This window comes from Lathamus discolor, chromosome 3, assembly GCF_037157495.1.
Source record: "Lathamus discolor isolate bLatDis1 chromosome 3, bLatDis1.hap1, whole genome shotgun sequence".
Lineage (NCBI taxonomy): Eukaryota > Metazoa > Chordata > Aves > Psittaciformes > Psittacidae > Lathamus > Lathamus discolor.
The window spans coordinates 33197864-33219756 of record NC_088886.1 but is presented as its reverse complement, the minus strand read 5'-3'; the positions used below and the strand labels follow the sequence as shown (position 1 = coordinate 33219756).

The window sequence follows — 21893 nt, the reverse complement described above, 5'->3', positions numbered from 1 at the left end:
TGAGGGTGGTGAGGCATTGGAATGGGTTGCTCAGGGAGGTTGTGAATGCTCCATCCATGGCAGTGTTCTAGACCAGGTTGGACGAAGCCTTGGGTGAGATGGTTTAGTGAGAGGTGTCCCTGCCCATGGCAGGGGGGTTGGAACTGGATGATCTTAAAGTCCTTTCCAACCCTAACTATTTTATGATTCTATGATTACCTCCATGCCCACATTATATTATGGCTTCTGAGAAGCAGTGGAGTGAGGGAGAGGCACATGGTGGCTGAAAAGTGGTGCATTAAAGTAAACAAATTTATGGTGTATTGCCCTGAGGTGGGACCCTGAGTCCTGCTGATAGATGCGTCAGCAGCAGAACCCTTCCTGCTGGATGGAGTTGTGAATGCGAGCACTGTCCTAGAACTCTCCAGAAAACAGGGAGCTGGCTAAAAAAAGAGGTAGTTTGATATCCCATTAGAAAAAGCCAAGGCTTGAACTTCCAATAGACACACAAAAAATTCCAACAGGGTGGGAGGAAGAAGGTGAAGTAGAAGAGGAGAGATGCCACGTGTTCTACCTGTGGGAAGATCTTCAGTCATGGCTCAAGCTGTATTGTGCAGCAGACTCTGACTGTGGGACTGCAGGAAAGCAGCTTTCGTTGCTTGCTTGATGTGTCTGCAGAAGGTTAAATCATGCATGCGGTGCATGTTAGTACCCCCTGGAGATTTCTGTATTGATCTGTTGCTTAATAATGCATAATAGACAATCAGAGCTTTCCTGATCTTTTCACAGATATACTGTCAGCAAGGGTCTTAAATCACAGTGCTGCTAGTGGTTGTGTCTGACCTGCCGTCCACCAAAACTGGAGTAGCTTTTATTTCCACTGGGACTATTCCTGATTTACCCAAAGGAGAATTGGGCTCTGTGTTTGGAACAATTTTAAAGTTAGGGTTCTTTGGCCTTTCAGCAAGGCAAGATACATCTGCGTTTTGTTATTTAATTTTTTTTTCCCATCAAAATAAAGTCAGCACAGATCTTAGATATTTTTTCTTCCAGCATGAGCAAGAATGTTGGTTTTGCATTATTAGTCAAATTTTGTGTTCTTCCCTGTTTAGTCTTTGCTCTTCTTTATAAGTCTTTTATGTAGAATGGCTTAGGATGGGATTTTTGTTTTGGATGCTGAACTAAGCAGGACTTTGTGATTCTGAAGTCACCTCTGTTCCACCTATTGGAACATTGATTTTTAGCAATGTATGCTCTTAAATCAATGTGATCTTTATTGATATTTGCTGGTGACATAGTTGAGTCTGGCAGCAGCTAACTGCAAACATACACTGCAGTAGTGCAATGGTTTTAATTAGAAAACAAATAAAAAGAGTTTTCAGCATTAGTTATTGCCGTTTAACACAATATGCAATACTTGTTTCCTGGACTACAGGAATTCATAATTGCTGCTGTGAAACAGGTATTTTATCATTTGCTTTTAAGAGTATTTAGTTGATAGTGTAGGCTAACAGAAATTAGAATTGTGTTATGATCAGTATTCTGTGTAAGTACTCATTGTGCAAGCTGGTTCTTAGTTATCTGATTTTGCGTTAGACAACATCAGAAGTTAATTGGGACTACCAAAATAATGCAGCAGGAACAAAGGCACAAAATTTAGCTTAGAGCAGCAGATGAAGTTTGGCTGTATTGTCTCCTGGCTATTCCTTCTGTTTAATTATTAGTGTTAAAAAAAAAAAAAAAGAAAAGGCATAGTTAGTCATGGCTTTTCCTTGTGTTGGCTCCTTAATAATAATAATAATAATAAAAGCCATTGCAGAGAAAATTCATTTAAATTTGCTCAGGAAGCAGGAGAATTGCAGACTGTTTTGGATACTTTGTGAGTAAAATGTTTAATGTGATATTTATATCTAGCATAATACATATGCTGACCAATAGTAAGTCAGCAAAAGTGACTTGGCTGAACAGTTCAGAAGGAATCGGCCCTAATTTTAGCTCTAATCTTGGACAGATGGTAGGCCACTAGTGCTGCAATTCACTGGGTGAATATCCCTGTGCCAGGGTTGTCCAGGGAAGATGAAAACCAGCAGATGCCAGCAGAAACTTAAGAGCTCCTCTCTGTCAGGGCAAATGTAGGTCCCTCATCCACGGCATGTGCTAACCATGAAACTAAAGGCAGAATCAGGTGGGAATCATGTATCTTCTCTCCTGTTGAATCAGGGCCATTGTGTGCTCCTGATCCCAAGTAGTAGAGGAAGAAGAGGGTGACTCCCTGATGGAGCTGTCTCTCTGGAGGGGGGCTTCATTAGTTGTGATGAAGGCAGTGAAGAAGAGGCTCTTTTCCCTGCCTACCCCTTTTCTAAACACATGGGATGACTTGAATATGGTGTCTTCTGAAGGATTAGATGAGGTAGTGCAATATAGGGCTGGGCAGAAATACCTGATATAATTCAGGACAAGCTAGCTTGAGTGCGGTCTAGTTTCATTAGCACACAGCTCTGAGTTACTGTACTGTATGTAACATGCCTGAGTGAGCTCATTGATTACTACTTTGTGCATCTCACCACCAAAAACCATTTTGCTATGTAAAAAGGTACTGAAAGCTGTCTCCATGTGCCTTGTCAGCACTGAGGCTGAATTGCCTTTTCCTGGGCTTGTTAGCCTTCTCTGATTCCCTAGGCACAGGAGGAGATTTTGAACTCATCAGATGCCCAAAGTTGCTGCTGCCTCTATGGCCCCTGCAGCTGGTGCTGGCATCCCTGAGCTCTATGTGTCCTGACAGGTCACAGAACTGGAGCATCAAGAATGAGTATTTCTGTTGAGCACATGTTAAAGGCCAGCTCAGCCTTTGCCAATGAGCTACAAATTGGTTTTTTTTTTGGGTTTTTTTTTTTTTTTTTTGTTTTTTTTTTTTTTTTTTAATTTGGCTGTCTGTGTGCTGTGGCAGGATGGGAGAGGTATGGTCTGTTTTTTTCTGCAGACTTAAAAACAACCTGAACCCCCAGTCTGGCATGTTTCCATTGGAATGTTACAATTTTTTTTATTTTTATTGCCAGTTTATGAACTGCAGATGTAAGGAATTTGATTAAAATGCTGACAAAGGATTATCTATAGTTGTGCTATAATAAACCCTGTTTTGGTAAGGTTAATAAGCGGTTGCAAAATAGAAAAAATTACTAGATGAAAATAGTTGTAAAATCTGGAAATTGACTTTTTGCTATTTTTTATGATGTAATCTATTTCGAGAGACATACCTGCTTTTCACAATTGGAATGAACCTTGATGAGAATACAAGTAAAAACCTAATATGTATTATCAGATTATTTTTTTTTTTTTGTTAAGGGAGAAAATAAAAACCATTTTGAAGATGAACCTTTTGTCTTTGTTGTATCATCTAGAAATCTGCCTTTCTTCTCCTTTGTTTTATTTCTTGTGCTTGAATTTGCTGAGTATATGAATATTCCTTCTCCTTAAAGGGGAGAAGCTTAGAGGGAAAATATGGTATGTGTACCCAGTAAACCTGATAAACTGATACTACTTTCCTGATATAATTTCAGAGGGTATAAAGGACATATACCAAACTCTGTTAAAATCAACAGAAGTTCTGCAAACTTCAGGGCATTTTTAACCAGGCTGGAAGTGAAATACATCACTGAGCATATAATTACAAATTACTTTGTTCTTCAGAATATTAACCTACTTTGGTCATCGTGTATTATGCCCTTGCTACTTTGTACTGCAATGTACTTAAGTACTGCTGTTCTCAGTTTGTGGTGGTCTAAACCAGCAAATACTTATTTTATTTCTGTATCAAGGACAAGACTGTGGCTTTAGCATTGGTAACAAGCGCTTAGAGACAGGGACTGGCCTTTTGAAACTGGTAAAAAAGAGCCTCCAGGGAATCCCATTAGGAGCAGGGAAGGTAGATAACAGTTTGTTCCCCCCAGAAGAGATACAGCATTCTGCTGCTTGTTATTAGGGGACTTTGTAACTAAACCCAGTTTCTTTGCCTTCTCTTTCAATTCAAAGCAGCCGTATTTGTCCTTTATGTGGTAGATGCTTAATTATTTTTCTCTTAATATATAAAGGCAAACTGTTGGTGTTCTTGTCTCCAAGACAAAGTGTAATACCAACATAGGTTCCCTGTTTCTTTCTATGTAGAGAATTGCACTGGCTCTTCCTTCTTCCAGTCCTTTGTTGAGGAGCAAAGATGCAGAGTGAATCCATCAGGTGCTGTAAGAGTCGGTGGTGGCACCTAAATTGCTTGTTGATACACAGCTGCAAGCTGGCATTAGCTAGAGCAGTGTATCCACCCAACTGCATGTGCTTCTGAGATCTGTATTGCATGCATTGGTTTTTCTTATGGATATAATATATATATATGCTGCTTTGCATGTAATATAAGAAGATGTAAAAAAAAGTGTAACTAGGTGCTTTCTGGAAGTTTTAGGACAAAAAATTAGGTTAAGGGAGATACGTTCGTTGCTTTTAATAGTGTTATTCCTCCATAGGAACTTTTAATTGTAGTTTCCTCAACGTTTGAGTCTTTTTTAAAATTGGCCAGATTTTCCTGACTGTGAGCTGGAGGGATCCTTGAAGATGCTTGCTTCTTTTCTTGGCTTAATCTATCATGATTCTGTGTCTTTAGGTCTTTGAATTTAACTTTGAAATGATAAAATAGGAAAATATGTATCATCACCTGTAGATATGAGCTGGCCATTTTCAGTGGCAAGACTGGAGATTTGTTGTATTTATTTTGCCTGATAAAGAAGCATGATTTTTGGGAGACCTTATGAAAATTAAAAAGATGCAATAATTCCTCTGTTATGCCGGAGCTTGGTAGTGATTATAGCATTCTCTTGTTCTATTTGCTCAGGGTTTCTGATTCCAGAACTTACAGATACAGTAATTGTGAATACAAGGTTGAAGTTTTGTAAGAAGTACTGAATCTGACAGTAACTTTCAGCCTTCTAGTTGATAAAGTAACAATGGCACAAAGGAAGGAGAACCTGTCAGGATTTACTGTTTGATCTGACTGCAAGTCAGAGATCTTGCTGTACATCCTTAAAAGAGTACCAAGAATTAGAACAGTGTTGAAGTAGAATTACTTGGGTAGCATTTTAATTACTTCAAACATTGTAGTTAAAACTGAGTTTTCTTAGGTTTAGGGGTAGTAACTTCAGATAATTGAAGTTGTCCTGGGTTCAGCAGTAGCAGTCATTTTTTTTCTCCTTTTTAGTGGCTGGAACAGATGCTGTGGTTTTGACTTTCAGCCTGGGAACAGTGCTGATAACACCGATGTTTTTAATTGTTGCTAAGTCATGTTTACTCTGAGCAAGGGCTTTGTGAGTTTCATGGTCTGCCAGGGAGGAGGGGAAGCCAGGAGGAAGCAGAGACAGGACACCTGACCCAAACTGACCAAAGAGGTATTCCATACCACAGGACGTCATGCCCAGGATGTAGAACTGGGGACAGTTACCCAGAAGGGCTAGATCACTGCTTGGTCAGGCTGGGTATCGGTCAGCGGGTGGTGAGCGGTTGTATTCTCTCCCCTTGTTATTTCCCTTATTATTATTATCATTGGTGGTAGCAGCAGTGGTTTGTGTTATACCTTAGTTACTGGACTGCTCTTGTCTCGGCCTGTGGGAGTTAAATTCTTTTGATTCTCCTCGCCATCCCTCTGGGAGCGAGGGGAGGATGGGGGAGGGAGTGAGAGAGATGGTGCGTGGCTGGGGTTAAACCACAACAGAAGTGCAGAAGTTCATGAAGTTTTAATACTTTTCTTTCTTCACCAAGATGTGAAGAAATAAAAGTATCTTCTGAACAGTTATTTTATTTTCAGGTTCTGTGTTCTGTGTTCGTTGTTGAGCAATGTTGTTGTAAAATACAAGGTTTTCTTTGAATTCTTCTTTACATCATCCATTGTTACAGGTGCATATTATTGCCTTCACAGGCTTGTGTAGAAATTGGAAAGGTATATTTGAGAGGAAGATTTTCTGAAATGCATCCTTCATTGAGAGAATGGGAGAAATCCGTGGTAGTTATCAAAATTTACTGCAGTCATGCTTCTGTGTTTTACATGTTTCAAAATCAGAAGAGTAAACGAAAGGAGTCAGAAGGATGTTTCAGAACTGTTGAAAATCCATGCTTTCAATAATGTTTAGACAGTTGTTCTAATCTGCTTTAATTCTACGGCAGGTCATAACAGTGGGTAATTTAGATATGCAGAAAACCATCCCATTACTTCTTGGAAATAACAGAATATTTTGAGCTTTTATACTTGGACAAAGATTTAATTGCAGTAAGCCCTACTGTGAAACAGTAAAAAAAAAAAAAAAAAAAAAAAAAAAAAAGTCAATCAAAGAAGAAAGTGTTGCTTCTGGAGTCTTAAAGTGGAATATAGCTCTTTATTTCTTACCTGTGACTGAACGTGCAAATTGTTCTTTTAATGAAGATGTTTTGAATGCCAATCATAATAGCAGGAGATATAGAGCAGAAGCGTATATCTACCTGATCATGTTGATTTGTAAACTGTCTGCTTTTACAAAGACCTGGGTTGGCTGCACAGATGGTTTGGGTTCATATTTTAGGCCACTGAAGGTGTTTTCTTGGCAGGAATGAGACAGCCAGAAATCATACCTGTTGTTTTACTCCCACAAGGCTTTTCACATCACACACCACCTGCCTGACTGCATGGATGTGACTGTTCAGTTCATTCTGACTGGGCAAAGAGCAAACCGGAGAAGAAAGTAGGAAAGAGATACCTAGTGGCCATGTATTTGAAAAGTGACTGTCGTCAATTGGAGTGTTTCTGGTACTGGGAATGTAGGTTCCCTGAGAGCAGCTGAAGGTGATCCTGGCTGCTACCAATAAGTAGCTCTGCCATTACCGGCTGCCTTTAAATTTTGCCCAAAGTCTTCTCCTCAGATCTGCTCCGTTGGTGTGTAATATTTAACTGGCAGGGTAGACCCACACTGGCTGAAATACTAAATTGCTTGAAATACCAATGCAGGAAGCTTAAAATAATAGAAAAGGGAGGGAAAAAAGCTTATGTGTTTGTTTTGGCACTCTCAAGTATTCACTGCTGTATTGCTGTGACTGATAGGTTTTGTCCTGGGACATTGGTTGGTCTCCTTTCAATGGCAGAGAAGGGAGAGATGTACACTGCAGAGCTGTGTGAACTGTTGGTTTGGTGAGGTGCTGGTAGCAGAGGTTTACTAGAAGAGAGATTTTCAAAGTCGTTGAACTACAAATAATGACATTAGTTTCAATTAGTACTTACTCTGTGCATAACAGTGTGTACTGTGTCTTGGAGTGATACAGTCTCTCTGCAGGAGGTGGAGCTGTGCATCTGGTAGTGGGACTTTGCACTTGGAAGGCTTTAAGCTCCAGTGTTCTACCACTTTCTGTCCGTTCAAGGAGCTGTGTTTTGGGAGTTTATCTCTCTAAAGAACTAGGTATAAAAGCCTGTAGCTGTGTTGCTTAATCCTAGTCCCTTACAGAGGTAAGGTATCCTTGCTTACTGCGTAGCCCACTGTTGCACTCCAGACTCTATTGACTTTGCAGCCGCTGGTCTTCTTATGCTGCAGACACTTCTTCATCTCCAGGTTTATACATAGCGATTTCTTCCACCTCGGAATACCTGTCTCTGTTCTCTATAGTGGTAGGATTGGAAGATGACTGTAACTCCCATTTCTTTTCATCAGCCTTTTAAAAGAATCTTTTGTTTACTGCTTATTGTATCCCCACATAACTTGTCAGATGTCTTAAGTTTGTATACTAATACTGCAGTATAAGACAGTGTAAGTAATTATAAGGTGGTGACAATAGAAATAGTTTTTGTAGATTGTCCTTAAGAGCCTGCAGACCTGCAGTACTCAGGTACGTTTAATTCTTGATTGGGGCATACAAAGCCCATCAAAGTAGCCTTCTGCTGCTTTATTCTGTGTGTTTTTATTTATTTATTAGTAATGTGAATACTGACATCTCACATGGAAGAACTGTAAGGGGAAGAATGTTTTTTTACTCAGCTTCCTGCCCAACATCTTACTCAGAAGGACAATTTAGCTTTTGTTGTTTATTCGTCTCCTGTTACTCTGAATCGTGATGTGTTTCTTTTTATATTGTGCTTGCTGACTGTTTTCTGACTAATGTGTCTTGATATTTGCTACTTGAAGTGCCATACAGAGAAGCTGTCATCACCAGCTGCGTAGAAGACAACTGAGAAAACCATCAATAAGTACTTAGAAGCAAATGAAAATGTCTCTGCTGCCTTACTGAATTTGACTTTTAGTACTGTTTTTTTTTGCCATTTTTCTTCCTTGCCTCAACATGCTTAAATACTCTAAGAGAAATAAGTTGGTGGCTGCTTCTTGCATGATCTCCAGGTGCATAGGCCTATGCCCAGCTTCCTGTGATGCAAAAATTAGTCTGTTGATTACATTTCTGTTGCCTTTCTGAAGCTTGTAATCTTCAGGGTCTACGAAGATTTAAGTCATATGAAGATAGGTTACTTATGTGTGTCTAAACATTTTGGATTGAAAATAAACATTCAGCCTGTATCAAGAATAATTCACTGTTCTGTTAAGAAGGAAGAATAGGAAGTAAGCTATTACCACACAAAATTTCACTGCAATTTTCTTTTGCAGAAGCTTAAATTCTGAGTAGAGAGGTTGTCAATTAGCGTGCAGACTTTTTTAATTGGCTGTAATAAAAAGCTAATTGGTGTTTTGCTTAAAGAGTGAATTAAGAAAGTGTTGCTATAGAAACTTTGCATGTGAATAGTGCTGCTCTACATAACAGTGAATATAATAGTCTAATGACCTTTCTGAGCCAGCTGTATAGTCAAGGAAAAAGTGTGAAATTTAGACTTGCTGAAGTGATCATTAAGGAGTTTGTGACTTCACCCATTTCATTGCCTGAAAGTGTGTGTGGCATTGTCTTGTTGAATGTTTCTCTTGACTCATGTCAAACCGTATAATAAATGCTGGTGTCAGGAGACCTGAACTTCTGTAAAATCCAAGTGCTTCAATTTCAAAAGTGTAAACCAATCTGTAATCTGTCACGCATAAAACGTACTACTGGGGAAATTTCATTTTCATAATCTGAGAAAGTGTGATGATGGATCATAAGTGACAACATCTAATCTGTTAGCTGTTGTATTCCTCCCTCCTCTCCCTGCCTTCTCTACCCACTGCATTCTGAACCTCATGTAAAATGCAGGAATTATAATTCTAAATCAAATGGGATTTGTGCTCTAATTTGCAATGTTCTCTCCCAGCAAAAATATTTATCTTTCAAATACAAACTTCGCTGAGGAGAGAATAATTTCTTCAGGTTTTGTGACCAGGTATTTTTTCCTGGAGTTAATGCTTGCCTGCCTAAATTACTTCAGTGTCATTATTTGTACTTTTGCTAGTTGCTTAGAAGATAAAGATACAGGGGGCATGGACATGAAGTATATTATGAACATAGTCAACCCTGCACAGGAAGGTTGTCAGTTACAAAGTAGGTGTGTCTACATGGTAAAGGGGAAAACTGAAACAAAATTTTTAGTTCCTAGTCCTGAATCTCATTACTCTGTAAATGGACAAATCACATTTTCCCCTCTTTAACTGCGTGTCTAAAAAACACAGGGCTGTAAGATTCTGCAGGTATGAGTGATAGTGACAGCAAAACCTAGAAATGTTCTCCATGTTTTAAATAATGCTGTGACTATCTAAATGCGAAAGACTGGACAAAACTATAACCTGATGACAGTTCACTGTGTTCTTTTTTCTCTGGTTTTCAATTAGAACTAGAAAACCCCCCACATTCTCTGTCTTAAATTTGCCCTTGCAGGTGTTCTTCAAACTTGTACAGCACAAAAAACTTTGACTGTGTTTAGTTTGGTTAGAATTGACTTGTTTTGTTTTTTTTTTTTCCCCTGCTCAAAAGACATCCGAGATTCTTCTAAGCGGGCAGCTTTGGGGGGATCTCTCAGAATTCTCTGGAATTGTACAGCTGGCTTCTTTCTGTACTTCTGAATCATGACTGAGTAGTATCATTAGTAGCAGCTTTTTTTTTTCCTTTGTTACACGTATGTGTAAGCCCTATTAGTGTTCATGCCCTTTTGAAATGCTTTCCTCACATATGCCGTCTCTACTACCAGTGTCCAAACCTGAAGTCCTATGAGTTGCATGGCGTGTGGCTATCTCTAGAGCTTAATAGAAAGCTGGATTTGATCTCATAGTTCATCTTTTGAGCAGTATAGCTGTAAGACAGATAAAATGTTCTAACATGAAGCTTTTATCTGAGACCTGTGAGCAAATAAGTCTTTTTCTAGTCCAGGGAAAGAACTGATATTTTTTCTTTTTTTTTTTTTTTCCTTTTATTCCCCCTCTGTATTATCTTGCTCACTAAAATTGTAACTGAAATGTGTGCTAATATGGGCTTCTGTAATTTAAATGTGTTGTTTTGCAGAAAAGTAGAATTCTATTGTATTTATGACTCAAGGAAATGTGCTTTTTGGAACTGGGTTTAAGTCCATCCTTACTTCATTTTAAATTTTTGATGCTTTGCTGCAGTCCGTTGTCATCTGTCTTCGTGAAAATGGGACCAGGTCTTTGAAGGGCAAAGAGTGAATCTACTTTAGGGCTAGTATTTTCGTCCTAGTTTTAAATGACTGTACAAGGCTCTGAACATCCTGATGTAATGTTCATGTAATTCCTGCTTTAAATGGACTGTTGAACCAGGTGATGACTTAGTGTTCTCCTAGCCCAAATTGCTTCATGCATCTCTGACATAGTTAGATCTACAAAGATAAGGGGACTCTCTCCCTATTGTTCTTCTGTTTTTATGAACTGTGACTCTGCAGGGTTACCTTGAAGGCAATTACAGTAACAGCTGAAGCATGAATAGTTAAAGAACCACCAGTTGTGTTTGGGTTTTTTTGTTCCTTTTTTTTTTTTTTTTTTTTTTTTTAAGATGCTTTATCTCCTGATGATTAATTCAAACATGTCTTTTAAAGTTTTCTTTCCAGCATTTATTCTCCCCATTATTGAAAGGATAACTTTGGTCAGATCTTTGAATGCATACCTAAGAAAAGATGCAAAAGTTCATCTCCCATCTGAAGCCTGTCCATCTTCCAGCTACTCTTTCCCACCTTTTTAATCTGCACAAGGGGAAGCCAGTCTTTAAGTGGCTGCTACAGCCATTATGTTGGATCAGTAAAATTTATATGAAAGCCTAGTGTCCGAGAGATGGGCACTGCTCTCCTGCTATTTCAGTGATGTTTTGTTTTTTTTTTTTTTAATTGGGATTACTGCTGGCTGAGGTCCTCTAAAATGAAGTGGGGCAGTGGAATAGCTTGATGGGTTCCACATTATGGGTGTCTGTGGAACACCTTGCAGAAGAAGTTTCAGTCACTTTATTTCTTTAAATGTGAAAAATACTTCATAAGTACCAGCATATTTAAGAATGTGTTCTACTTTGCTGCTCTGTTAGGAAAATGTCTTGTATTTAATATTTACAGGTTGCATCATTGAAAATGTTTAGTTTTCTGTTTCAGTCACTGGTGTTATAAAATATGATGTGTTCCTCATTTGCAGAGTATTAATGTTGAGGCCAGATTGAAAATATGCCTTCGTGGAAAAAGTCTCTACAAAACTGATCCCACCTTGGCTCTAAGGTAAATGAAAAAAAATGTGTCAAACACCTGTTCTAACTTCAGAATTGTTCTGTTTGAAAGAAATGTGAGGATACGATGTGCTCAGAACAAAGAAAGTATGCATTTTAAGGAGTTAAGCTTCCTAACTTTGTTTTGTCAAAATATAAGCATGAATTTGGGGTAGGCTTCAGTAATAAGACAAAATGTCGGTCAGTGGCATGAATGCTTATGTGTCTTACAATACTGCCTTGGCAAGTGTCTGCTTTTGTCTAAAAATGGTATATGCTTATGAAGGAGAGATCACTATAATTGAATGGAAAATGTGAAATTATGAAGGCAGCAAAGTATAAATAATTAAAAATCAGGTTGCAGCTCTGGCTTCTGTATTTCATGAGCTCAGTTGCAAACAAAATTGCGAGAATGAGAATTCACATTTTTGTTCGTTTTAATTTTACTTTCATGGTACGATACTCCTGGTATAGAGAGTAAGGCAGTGAAAATGAGTAAGGGGTAATTAAATATCTGTAGGAAAGTAAGAGCCAAGCCAGAGACTAATTTTCAGCACTCTATGGCTTTCATTAGGTATGTGTATGCTTTGATTTCTCATGTATATGGAAGGTGTATCCTCCAACACTGCATAATTTAGTATTTCTCCTCCTGAATTGTTTAAGTTGCTGTGTTATGTGGTAGGATGCAGCAAGCTTGTTTTATTTGTAAAATTATTGCCAAAAATAATTCTTTAAATAACTTTATGGACAGTTAATTACTTGTGACTTTAGTTAAGTATTCCCAATCTCCACTAAATGTCATGGCTATGCCTCATTTGACTGTTTAGTAAGTTTTGTTCATTCATTGAAATCAATCAAAATGGGTAATTTTCAGTGTTTGAAGTTTTTTAGATCTATTTGCCCTGCTGTGTGTGTAGATGAATTGGTCAGTGAGATTGCTGTACTCAAAAAAACATTACTTTCAAGTGAAACTTTCTTCATATTTAACCAGTGCTATTAGGCATAATAGAAGCCATATGCTACTTCATATCACTAGTCTTGGGGGTTGTGATATTGGACTTGCCATAAAACCAAGCTCCAGACAGCCAGGCCTTCAGTGAGCCTGCCCAGCTGCCCGTGGGGTGGGACAGCAACCAACAGCAGGATAAGAGTTTTGCTTTGTTTTATAATTTTGTCCTACTTAATGACACTCTGTCACAAGCTTGGTTGTATCCTCTTTCAGGTGGGATTATAATCCTTCTTTTAGGGTTTAATGAGAATTGGAAGTTTTCTTTAAGGATTATGGAGTTATTTAAATAATTTGCTATTAACAATTTTCTGATTTGAGCAATATTTAAATACAGACGTTCCTATAGTAAGACTCCAGGTAAGTGTATAGTTAAACGTAATATTTGAGATATTTGGGAAATACCCAAAGACTCACAGGTAGTGAGAATGTCTTATTCTTCGCAAGTATTTAACTCATCTAAGTTACTGTCATGGTACTGGTTAAGTGCTAATGAAATGAAGCTTTAGTAAAGTTACAGATGACAGGCTTGCAATGATGAAGTTATGTGACTCTAGAATTTTCAAAAAACAGTCTGATAGAATTTAGACAGTCACAATAAATAAAAAAAAGCAAAATTGCATTTTGCAGTAGTTCGGAGAAGTAGCTCTGCCTGGCCAGGATAGCCACTCTATACTTCAAATATTTGCCATAAGCACAATAAGCAGATATCTTGGCACAATAGATGGAGGGCTGTGCTTATGGAGAGGCTGCTGTCCATGAAGATGGGATCTCTCCCAGTGCCCTCTGGGCCATGCGGTCGCAGCAAGAACGGTTTCAGATTCCTGTGCTTTGCCTGTGCTTTGCCTGTGCTGTTTGGTAATACCAAACAAATTCAACAATTCCTTTAGTCTGGCATCAGAAGAAAATATTTTAAGAAATCTGGCAGTGTAGAGATAGACAAATGCAATATTGATCAAAGTAGCAAATAGTTGTGAATTTGTGTTATACTGAGGTGATTATAAATGGGCCAGATAAAATCCCTTTTCTTGTGCTGTCTACTTTGGGTGCAAATTACAAAAGTTTCATCTGAAAATGAGAAGAGGATCTTCAATTTTGACCTGTGTGGATGCAACCAGAAGAATATTTTGTGAAACATGAGTCTGTAAAAATGGTTTTGTTCTCTGAGGAGCAAACAGTAGAAGTTAGGATATTTCCTTCCATGCTGTAGAATTGTCTCTGTCATCTAGTTTTTTGACATTGAGTTGTTTCTGTGTTTTACATATGCTTTGCTAAACTTCATTCATTTTCATGTCTTGTTTCATGAAGTGTGTAACAAAATACCAAGGAGCCTTGCTAAGGAACTGTGGGAGAGTGGTCTTCCTAGGTCATAGCACTGTTCCTTCTCTTATCAATTCTTCATGTCAAATCTAATTGCATTGTGGTGTGTGTTTTCTCCTTTGGTAGTTGCTATATTCAGCCCATGGAAAATTTGAAAACTGGAGCAACTGATGTGGTTGTCCTGTCTGGAGGCAATAGGCCTTCCTTGGTATAATTACTTCTGTGTGTTCAGTAGCTGCACTTAAAGCAAAAGCCTCCAATCTTGAAGATTCTGGTGATGGAAAATCTGTATAATGGTTCTTGAAAAACTGCCCAACAGATTACACTGTTAGAAAACATTTGCCTTGTTTATTTCTTGAATATATCTGAATCAGCTTGAAGCATTGAAAATAGCACTACTTTTTCTTTCTTTCTGCTCACCTGAAGCTAATGTTATCACACTTCTGATCCTGGCTTTGTTATTTTGACTGCTAATTAATTGCATCCCAACTGTGACTTAAATATCAGACTAAGCTCTCTTAGCCTTTGTAAGGATGTTCTCCAGACTCCTTGATGGTCTCTGTCCTAATAATCGCTAGCCAACCACCTTCTCCAGTGATGGTTAACAGACCTGAAAACATGTTTGCATGCCTGTCTCAGAAATAAAGAAAGGATGGACAGTGCAACTTCTCTGTTCTCTGCTCAAGAGAAATCTCTGCACAACATTATGCTGGGAATCTTGTGTTTCCCTGTTTGTAGAATTGTGGGGTTTGCAATGTTCAATGGTTTTTAGTGCTTTGCAATAATTTTTCCAACATTTTAATGCTTCACTTGAGGAGTTCTAGTAAACTTCAGTCTCAAGGAAACTAGCAAGATTCTGAAGTACCAGGAATGTATTATGAGCTCGTTTGATGGTATTGTTAAGGTGATACAAGTATGAACTTTTGCTGAAAGTACTTCATCTTCCCCTTTGTGGGTAGCCATGGCTCCACCACTTCCCCCATGACACCATTGATAGTTGGGCTGCAATGTGAGGAGCTGGATGTGAATTGCTCTGCCTGAAGCAAACCTGGGGCTGGGGGTGGGGAAAGAGTTTTCATCTTCATTTGCATTGTCTAGCTATGCTTATGGCTGCATAATTTACCTACTAGTACCTCTGAGTGGATGTTAACCTGTGCCTTGGTGATGGCAGGCAGGGAAACTGCTGCGTTGGAGGTCTTGCATATTTTTGTTGATATTGAGGACAGTGGATCAGTACCTTCAGTGGTTGAAGTTTTGTTTTATTTCCATGGAATACATTGAAGATAACACATTTCTACTTCTGAGATCAATTGATTTTTATTTATCTCGACAAGTTTTAGAATAGCATTTTCTCATGTCAAATGCCATTCTTCTGGAGTTAAAAAGCTGTCATCTGTTTATAAATTCAAAGGACACTTCAATACTGTCAGCATGAGATCATCACTGCTTAATAATAGGCATTTTAGAAGATTTCTGTTAATGTCAACTTTTAACAGAGTCCTCTTACTAAAAGAACTGTACCTTGTAATCATGCTGTATCATTCACTCCAAAGCAGTTATATGAATTGTGTGAATTGGCTAAAATCTATTAGCTATTAAAACTCAGAATGTTATTTCTGATCAGAAAAAAAGTCATCTTGTTTAACTTCCCCCTCCCCTTCATACATCTCTGAGAGTGGGAGCTTGTGTGAGGGAAAAGAGAAAGGGAGCCTGATGGTAGTTAATGGCTAATGAATACAGCTGAGGATACAGGGATGGTTGCCTGGCAACGTGGGGACGGTGGGCTAAGGTCCCTTGTCAGCGCAGAGGAGTTGAGAATTGGCTCATTGCTTCAGCTTAATAAAGACTGACTTTGGCATTTTTGCATACTTTATTCTCAATAGGTAGCATAGCTGGGCTAGGTTTGTGTATGACGTGTTTTGTGTCTATGTATTTCATTCTTTGAAAGAGAAACACAAGGAGAATTGAAGCAAATAAAGCATTTTAGTTAAAAGAACAGAACATACTGTGAATTTTGTCCCATGCAGTTGTTATGCTTTCAAGATGATAGCCATATTTATCAAGAGACTTGGCTGAATTGCAAGCTCTTAGATCTAATTCCAGGTATAGCTATGTTTTCTCAGTCTGAGAGCCCTCTGAAAATGACCATCAGTACATTCAGTGCTGAAAGCTGGGGTTTGTGTTACAATTGAAACCTTGAGAAGATTCGCTTTTGTTTTGTTTTGGGGGTTTGTGTGCGTGTGTGTGGCTGAAACACAGTTATGAAGTGGCACATCTACTTTGTTTCCCATCTTAGAATGGAATAATACCAGGCTGCAAACAAAGTGCGTAAAGTGAGTATGACAGACTTGACCTTGTAAAAGTTGTTCTTACAACACTTCAAAGGAGTTTTGGATATGGGTGTCAGTGTGAGCTGTAGATCTATCTTTCTGCTGCAGTATAGTTGTGCATAGGTGGTGCTTTGTTAGGGAGATTGGGGGGATGGCCTTTGTTAGTTTGGTGTTCTCAGGGAGGGCTTTGTAGAAAAGCAGGTGGACGTTATGACATTAAGATGGTTACGATTAAGTAAACCTTGAACTAGCAACTTTTTTCTTTTCTATGGAGATAATTATTAAGGATAAAGTTGCAAGTGGCTTACAGACCCAGGTTTCACAGTCTAGTGGGGTGTGTAGTTTTGATATTGCCAGAGGACACAATTTTCTTAGCACTTTTTGCTCTCAAGATCCACTTTGATGCCTAATGATAATGCCAAAGCTGTAGGAACAGGTTGGGTTCTTGTTTTGAATTGTTGGACAGGAGATTTACATGTCCATTTTGTGTCCATTTCTTCTACAAGGCAGAAACACGGTTAATGTGTATACATCTGCCATTCTGTTACCTTGAGGATTCTTAAAAGAAAAAATTAAAAATCATCGCCTCCGGCTAGTAAGAGCAGTTATCATATGCAAAATGCTCACTTCCATTTTTTCTTGTTGGGTTGAGTGTTTTTGTTGATGGTTGTTGTTAAGGCTGAAACTCTTTTAGAGCATTTGGCGCACTGTGAAACCTGACCAGCTGTCAAAATAGAGAGTGTTTGTATGGAAATGTTTTGATGTAAGCTGCAAAGAAATCCATTATGTTTTCTGGAAACTTTGTAATTATCAAACTTTGAATAATCTAGGCGAAAATTAGTGTTTTCATGTAACTTATTTTTTTTCTGAACAATTCTATTCTCTCTGTCCCCATGCAAACACAGAGGCAAGATAACAGCAGCCAACTGTGTAGAATTACTTCCTTGTAACTGGAGATACTCTGAAAAACAGTTGAAAGGTTTGAAATGTTTCACTTTATACAGTTGAAGCCTTAAGGCAATTGTCATTAACAAGATGGTCGTTCTCCATTCTTCATGTTGTAAACTGTAGCTTCTGACTTACTATTTATTGTTTTAATGGTTTATACTTATATGACAAGTCTTACATTTGCTACAGGGTATTGAGAAACGTTTTGTAGTTTATTATGATTCATGGGAAAGTTTGGATAAACTGCTCAGGACTGTATGTCATGGTAACTTGTATTCCAAAGGGCAGCTTTGGTCTGTAAGTAAGATTGCTCTTTCCCAGCATCTGCATGCTTAAATGTCTGCTGATACAGTAAAACTTAAACATATCCACCACCACTGAAGGAACTGCATACTGAACCTAGTATTACAGAAACTTTGTATCCAAGTATTTGAAGTTGGGCTTTAATCTACTATGTTGTTGAATGAAAAGAGTACAAATTTAAGATTTATGAATCTGTGTTCATGTCCAAGGTGTCTGAATTGTTGGCTTTTTACTCCCCTAAAATTACGAGGGGAGTAATTAGATTCCTAGATTCATTGATTTTTAGACTTTTAAGACAGCAAAGTACCTTAAAATTATTATAATTGAATCAAGACGATAAGTAAGGATCAATAAGATTAAAAAAGAAAATAATATTGCTGTTTCTTTGCTGTACAGTGCAGTGCTGTTAAAAAAAGTCTGGCCAACTTCTGTGGTGTTACCAGAAATGGTCTTTTATTTAAAACCAAATCATATGATTTTATACTTTAAGTAAATGTTGGCCAGGTTTTGTAGCTGTAAGGAATGCAGATGGAATATATATTTAATGTTTTCAGCATTCTGTCGGAATACCTGCTGGTGTCTTACAAAATTTCAGTAGTACTAAACTATTAAGTCACAGGGTACATTGGAACCACTGTAAAAAAACACATAACCCCCCCCCCCCCCCCTTAAACTGTGTAAGTTGTATTTTACAATGATGCTTTAAATCAGCCAATTTTGACTTTTCAAACCTGTTTTTTACATGGGTTTTCTTTAATTTTCATCTACTGCCTCATACTGTAGTAATTTCTGTTGGGCTTTTGCTTTTCTTATAACAATGAAACAAAGTCATAGAAAGATCAATGCAGAGTAGACGAGGAAAAAGATTTTGGAGGGTTTTTTTTTGTTTTGTTTATTTTTGTTTTTTGGTTTTTTTTTGTGTTTCAAGCATTGCTTGAAAGTGAGATTCTGATTCCTTTTCCTAATTATGGGCACATTAGCTTCTCATCCTTTATTTTGGCTTCTGTGTTATTTGCCTTACGTAATACCCTGAACTAGGAAAGCATTTTATTGATTAAAGAATATGAAACAAGTGCATGGTGTGTAAGCAGGGAAAAAGGGGCAGGGTAATGTATTTTAGATCTCATTTCCTATGTTGCTTCTGTATTAAAAAAAACCAAACCACTATGTGAAAATATGTTAAGCAGTGTAATAGCTGCATACTAGTAAATATAAAGCCAACAGCTGTGTTTTCCACCACCACTACTGGAATTGGGAAAAATAAAACTTTACTGGAGATTAGAGGAGAAATGGAAAACAATGCTAATACTGGTATATATTCCTCATTCCTTCCCCTCCCTCGTTCCCCCCCACTTGTGGAGAATAAGATTTTGCTGCCTTTTCTCTCAGGAAAATTACAGCTCATTTAATAGAGTATTGCGTAGACAATTAGGAGATTCAAACAATAATGAAAAGTGTTATTCCATACTAGAAATGCTTTATATAGGTAGTTACTTGTAGTAAATAATTAAACTAACTAGTCTGGAAAAAAAGGAAGAATGTATTCAGTCTGAAACACAATTCAGATGTGATGTGTGTGCCCTGCTGCCAAAGAGGATGTGCTAGGATGGGATCTGAGCCTCAGTCCCACAAACTGAGGTAATTTTATACCATAGTATTGCTTCTCTGTAAGATACACATACATACATACATCTTTATATATATACATATATATATATGTATCTTAACAGCTTTTCTGTTGGAACAATCTTTAGTGATAGAAGATTCACACTAAAGATCTTCCTGGCTCTTTTATATTTGCTAGGGTAGGAGATACTTCAGAATCCAAGTCTCCATTGGCTTGAAAGTCTATCTCCATATTAAATCACTGCATTCTGTACAGTGTATTTGTTATAAAAGCTTACATATGTGGTTGGAATGCAAGCTGACCTACTTAAACCACAACTCTTCCCAGCTGTGCTTTTTCTTAAAAGGCTAAAGCAAAGATAAAATAGTGAGATCTTTTTTTTAAAGCTGATCAGCTTTTGATTCCCTGTTTCAGGTTTTTAGGCTGTGCTTCCTAATGTGAACTTAGAATAGTAAGATTTACTGCTTGTGCAAGATGGAGTTCAGTATTAGTTAGCATTTACAGCATTAGCTCTCTTGCTGACAAATATTACAAAACCATTTTTCATTCCCTCACTGTTTTGCTCTCCTTTTTTTAAAGCTGCTTACTTTCATCATTCAATTTATCCTTTGCTTTCAATTATAACTTCAAGATTAATTAAAAGTAGCAGTGGTAGAAATAAATTGTGCAGAGGTTTTTAAGGAAACCTGTCAACATCTGTAAAAAGCACTTGTTAATTCCACTGCTTTTATAAATAGGCACGTGGGTTGAAGGGCAGTGGAATTGTTACCCTTTTTACTACATTTACATACTCTGCTTTACTATCATTTGCAGGTCCAGATTATGAAGTAACATCTTCTGTGCATTATATCTTTATACTCACTTGCATAATTTTATTTTGTTTAATACCCAAAAGACCAAATTCAAAGGGAAAAGAACCTAATTCTGCTTTCTTTCTTCTACAGACCAACTTCATAGTAATGTGTCTGTAGCTTTGTTTTCTGTACACTCATCTTTCAGCTGTTGAAGTCAGCTTGAGTTATTTATTTTCTACAGACTCATCTATATTTTGATTAAGTAGAAAGTCTAAAAACACTAGAAGTGAATCAGGAGTCAAAATCAGCTGATTTTGTTTGCTAATATTTGTTTGAGGTTTGGTTACTAAAGCTGTATGAATGCTGAGGAGCAGGAACTAATTAGTAAAAGATATTTAAAGAAGCTTCAGAAAGGACATTTTGACAAAGCAACTTTTTTTTTGTGAAGGAAAAAATACCTCTGTTGCGGAAAGCTGTCAAAAGTGTTCTTGTTTCAGCTTTCCAGATCAGGACTTTGAGGGTGGAGAGATGCTGAGTTCTTCTATTATGGTCATAAAGCTAGCAAATGGGGTCACAAATTAAACTGTAGTCTTAGATCTACTGTGTTACATTTGTCAATCATGTCAGGCCTTACAGGTCTTGGGGAGAAAACACTATTATCCAGAATTCAGCTATTGTGAAAAGTAATGTATGCATTATTAACAAAACAAAAATAATGAAAACTCTATGGATGTTTTGAACCCTGTTTTCTTCTGCATACTAAGATACTCCCTTGGCATGTTATTTGCTCACTCAGCAGGGGATCAGGGAGAGCTTGAGCTACTTGTTAGTCATTTTGCTGGTTGCATTTCTGAAAAAGGAGACTGTTCCTCTAGTGCAGCCATCCTCAAAGTGGCCAAGAGGGAAAAAACCCTGTTCAGTCTGGAAAACCTAAATCTTACTTCTGTCCAGTCCCCGTCAGCATGTTGCAGGTTACAGTGGTGTTTCGGAGCCTCTTCTGGTCTTAAAAAAAAAAAAAGATAAAAAAAAAAAATCCTGCAGCAAAAACCTAAGAGTATTTCTGAGCCGAAGAAACTTGATCAATGGAATACTTGTTAAAACTAGATCATTTCACCATAAAAATAGTTGTTTCAATAAAGTGATATTTTTCTGATGGCAAATACTTTTCTGACAAAAAGTTGTATGAGCTGTAATTAGTGCTTAGAAATAAGTGAGAACAACTATACTTTGTTTCCCTCTAACATCCAAAGTAGGGATGTTTACATCTCTATGGAGTTTTATACCACAGCCTTCTTGTAGCTGGTGAAACTAGACTTGGAAATAAAACTCAGATAAGAGGAATAAAAATCTCATCGATGATGGAGCAAGTCTTTCTTGGGTTTTGCTCACTGCTCAGCGCTGTACACTGCCTCTGCCTGCTGGCACTCAGTTGCTCTTCTTTTTAGTGCACCATTTGCATAAACATTGAAAACCTATTTCACTGTGGGTTTTGAGACTGGTTATCCTTGCTTTTGTACTTAATCCATTTTAATTGTGGAAGAAAAGATTTTTTTTTCGTCTCCCATCTCCTATTTTGATTGAGGTTGATGGCTTAACAACTGCTTGTAATTTGGAGGTTAACCAAATAGTACTCTTCCTTTTACTGTACCATTTTCCATGGAACAAATGAAATAGCTATGTTGCTCTTAAAAAAGACAAAGAAACAAATCACCACCACTGCCAAAAAACCCCTGCAAACACCAGCAGTATAAAAACCTGAACATCTGTGAGGGAGACGGGATTGGCACTGTCCTTTTTCTCCTTGCAATCCCACCATTGTTGGAGGTGAAATATTTGTTATTTTTTTCTTGTGAAAAATGGCTGTAGTGCCAGAGAGGTGGTTACTACAGGAGATGTTGTGGACTGCTTCTTTCCTGTCATACCCTTTAAGC

The 21893-nt window shown here is 37.8% G+C and overlaps 1 protein-coding gene across 7 annotated transcripts in view; it reads left to right on the top strand.

Annotated features, from left to right (window-relative positions):
* The window catches only part of NAALADL2 (N-acetylated alpha-linked acidic dipeptidase like 2), a 672041-nt gene that overhangs the window by 90921 nt on the left and 559227 nt on the right, over positions 1–21893 (top strand). For 5 of the 7 annotated variants that reach the window (XM_065674552.1, XM_065674547.1, XM_065674550.1 and 2 more), the window contains 2 exons: positions 8157–8218; positions 11568–11647. The gene's annotated coding sequence lies outside the window, so the exon portion shown is untranslated. The remainder of the gene's footprint in view (positions 1–8156; positions 8219–11567; positions 11648–21893) is intronic. The other 2 variants (XM_065674551.1, XM_065674548.1) reach the window with 1 other exon arrangement.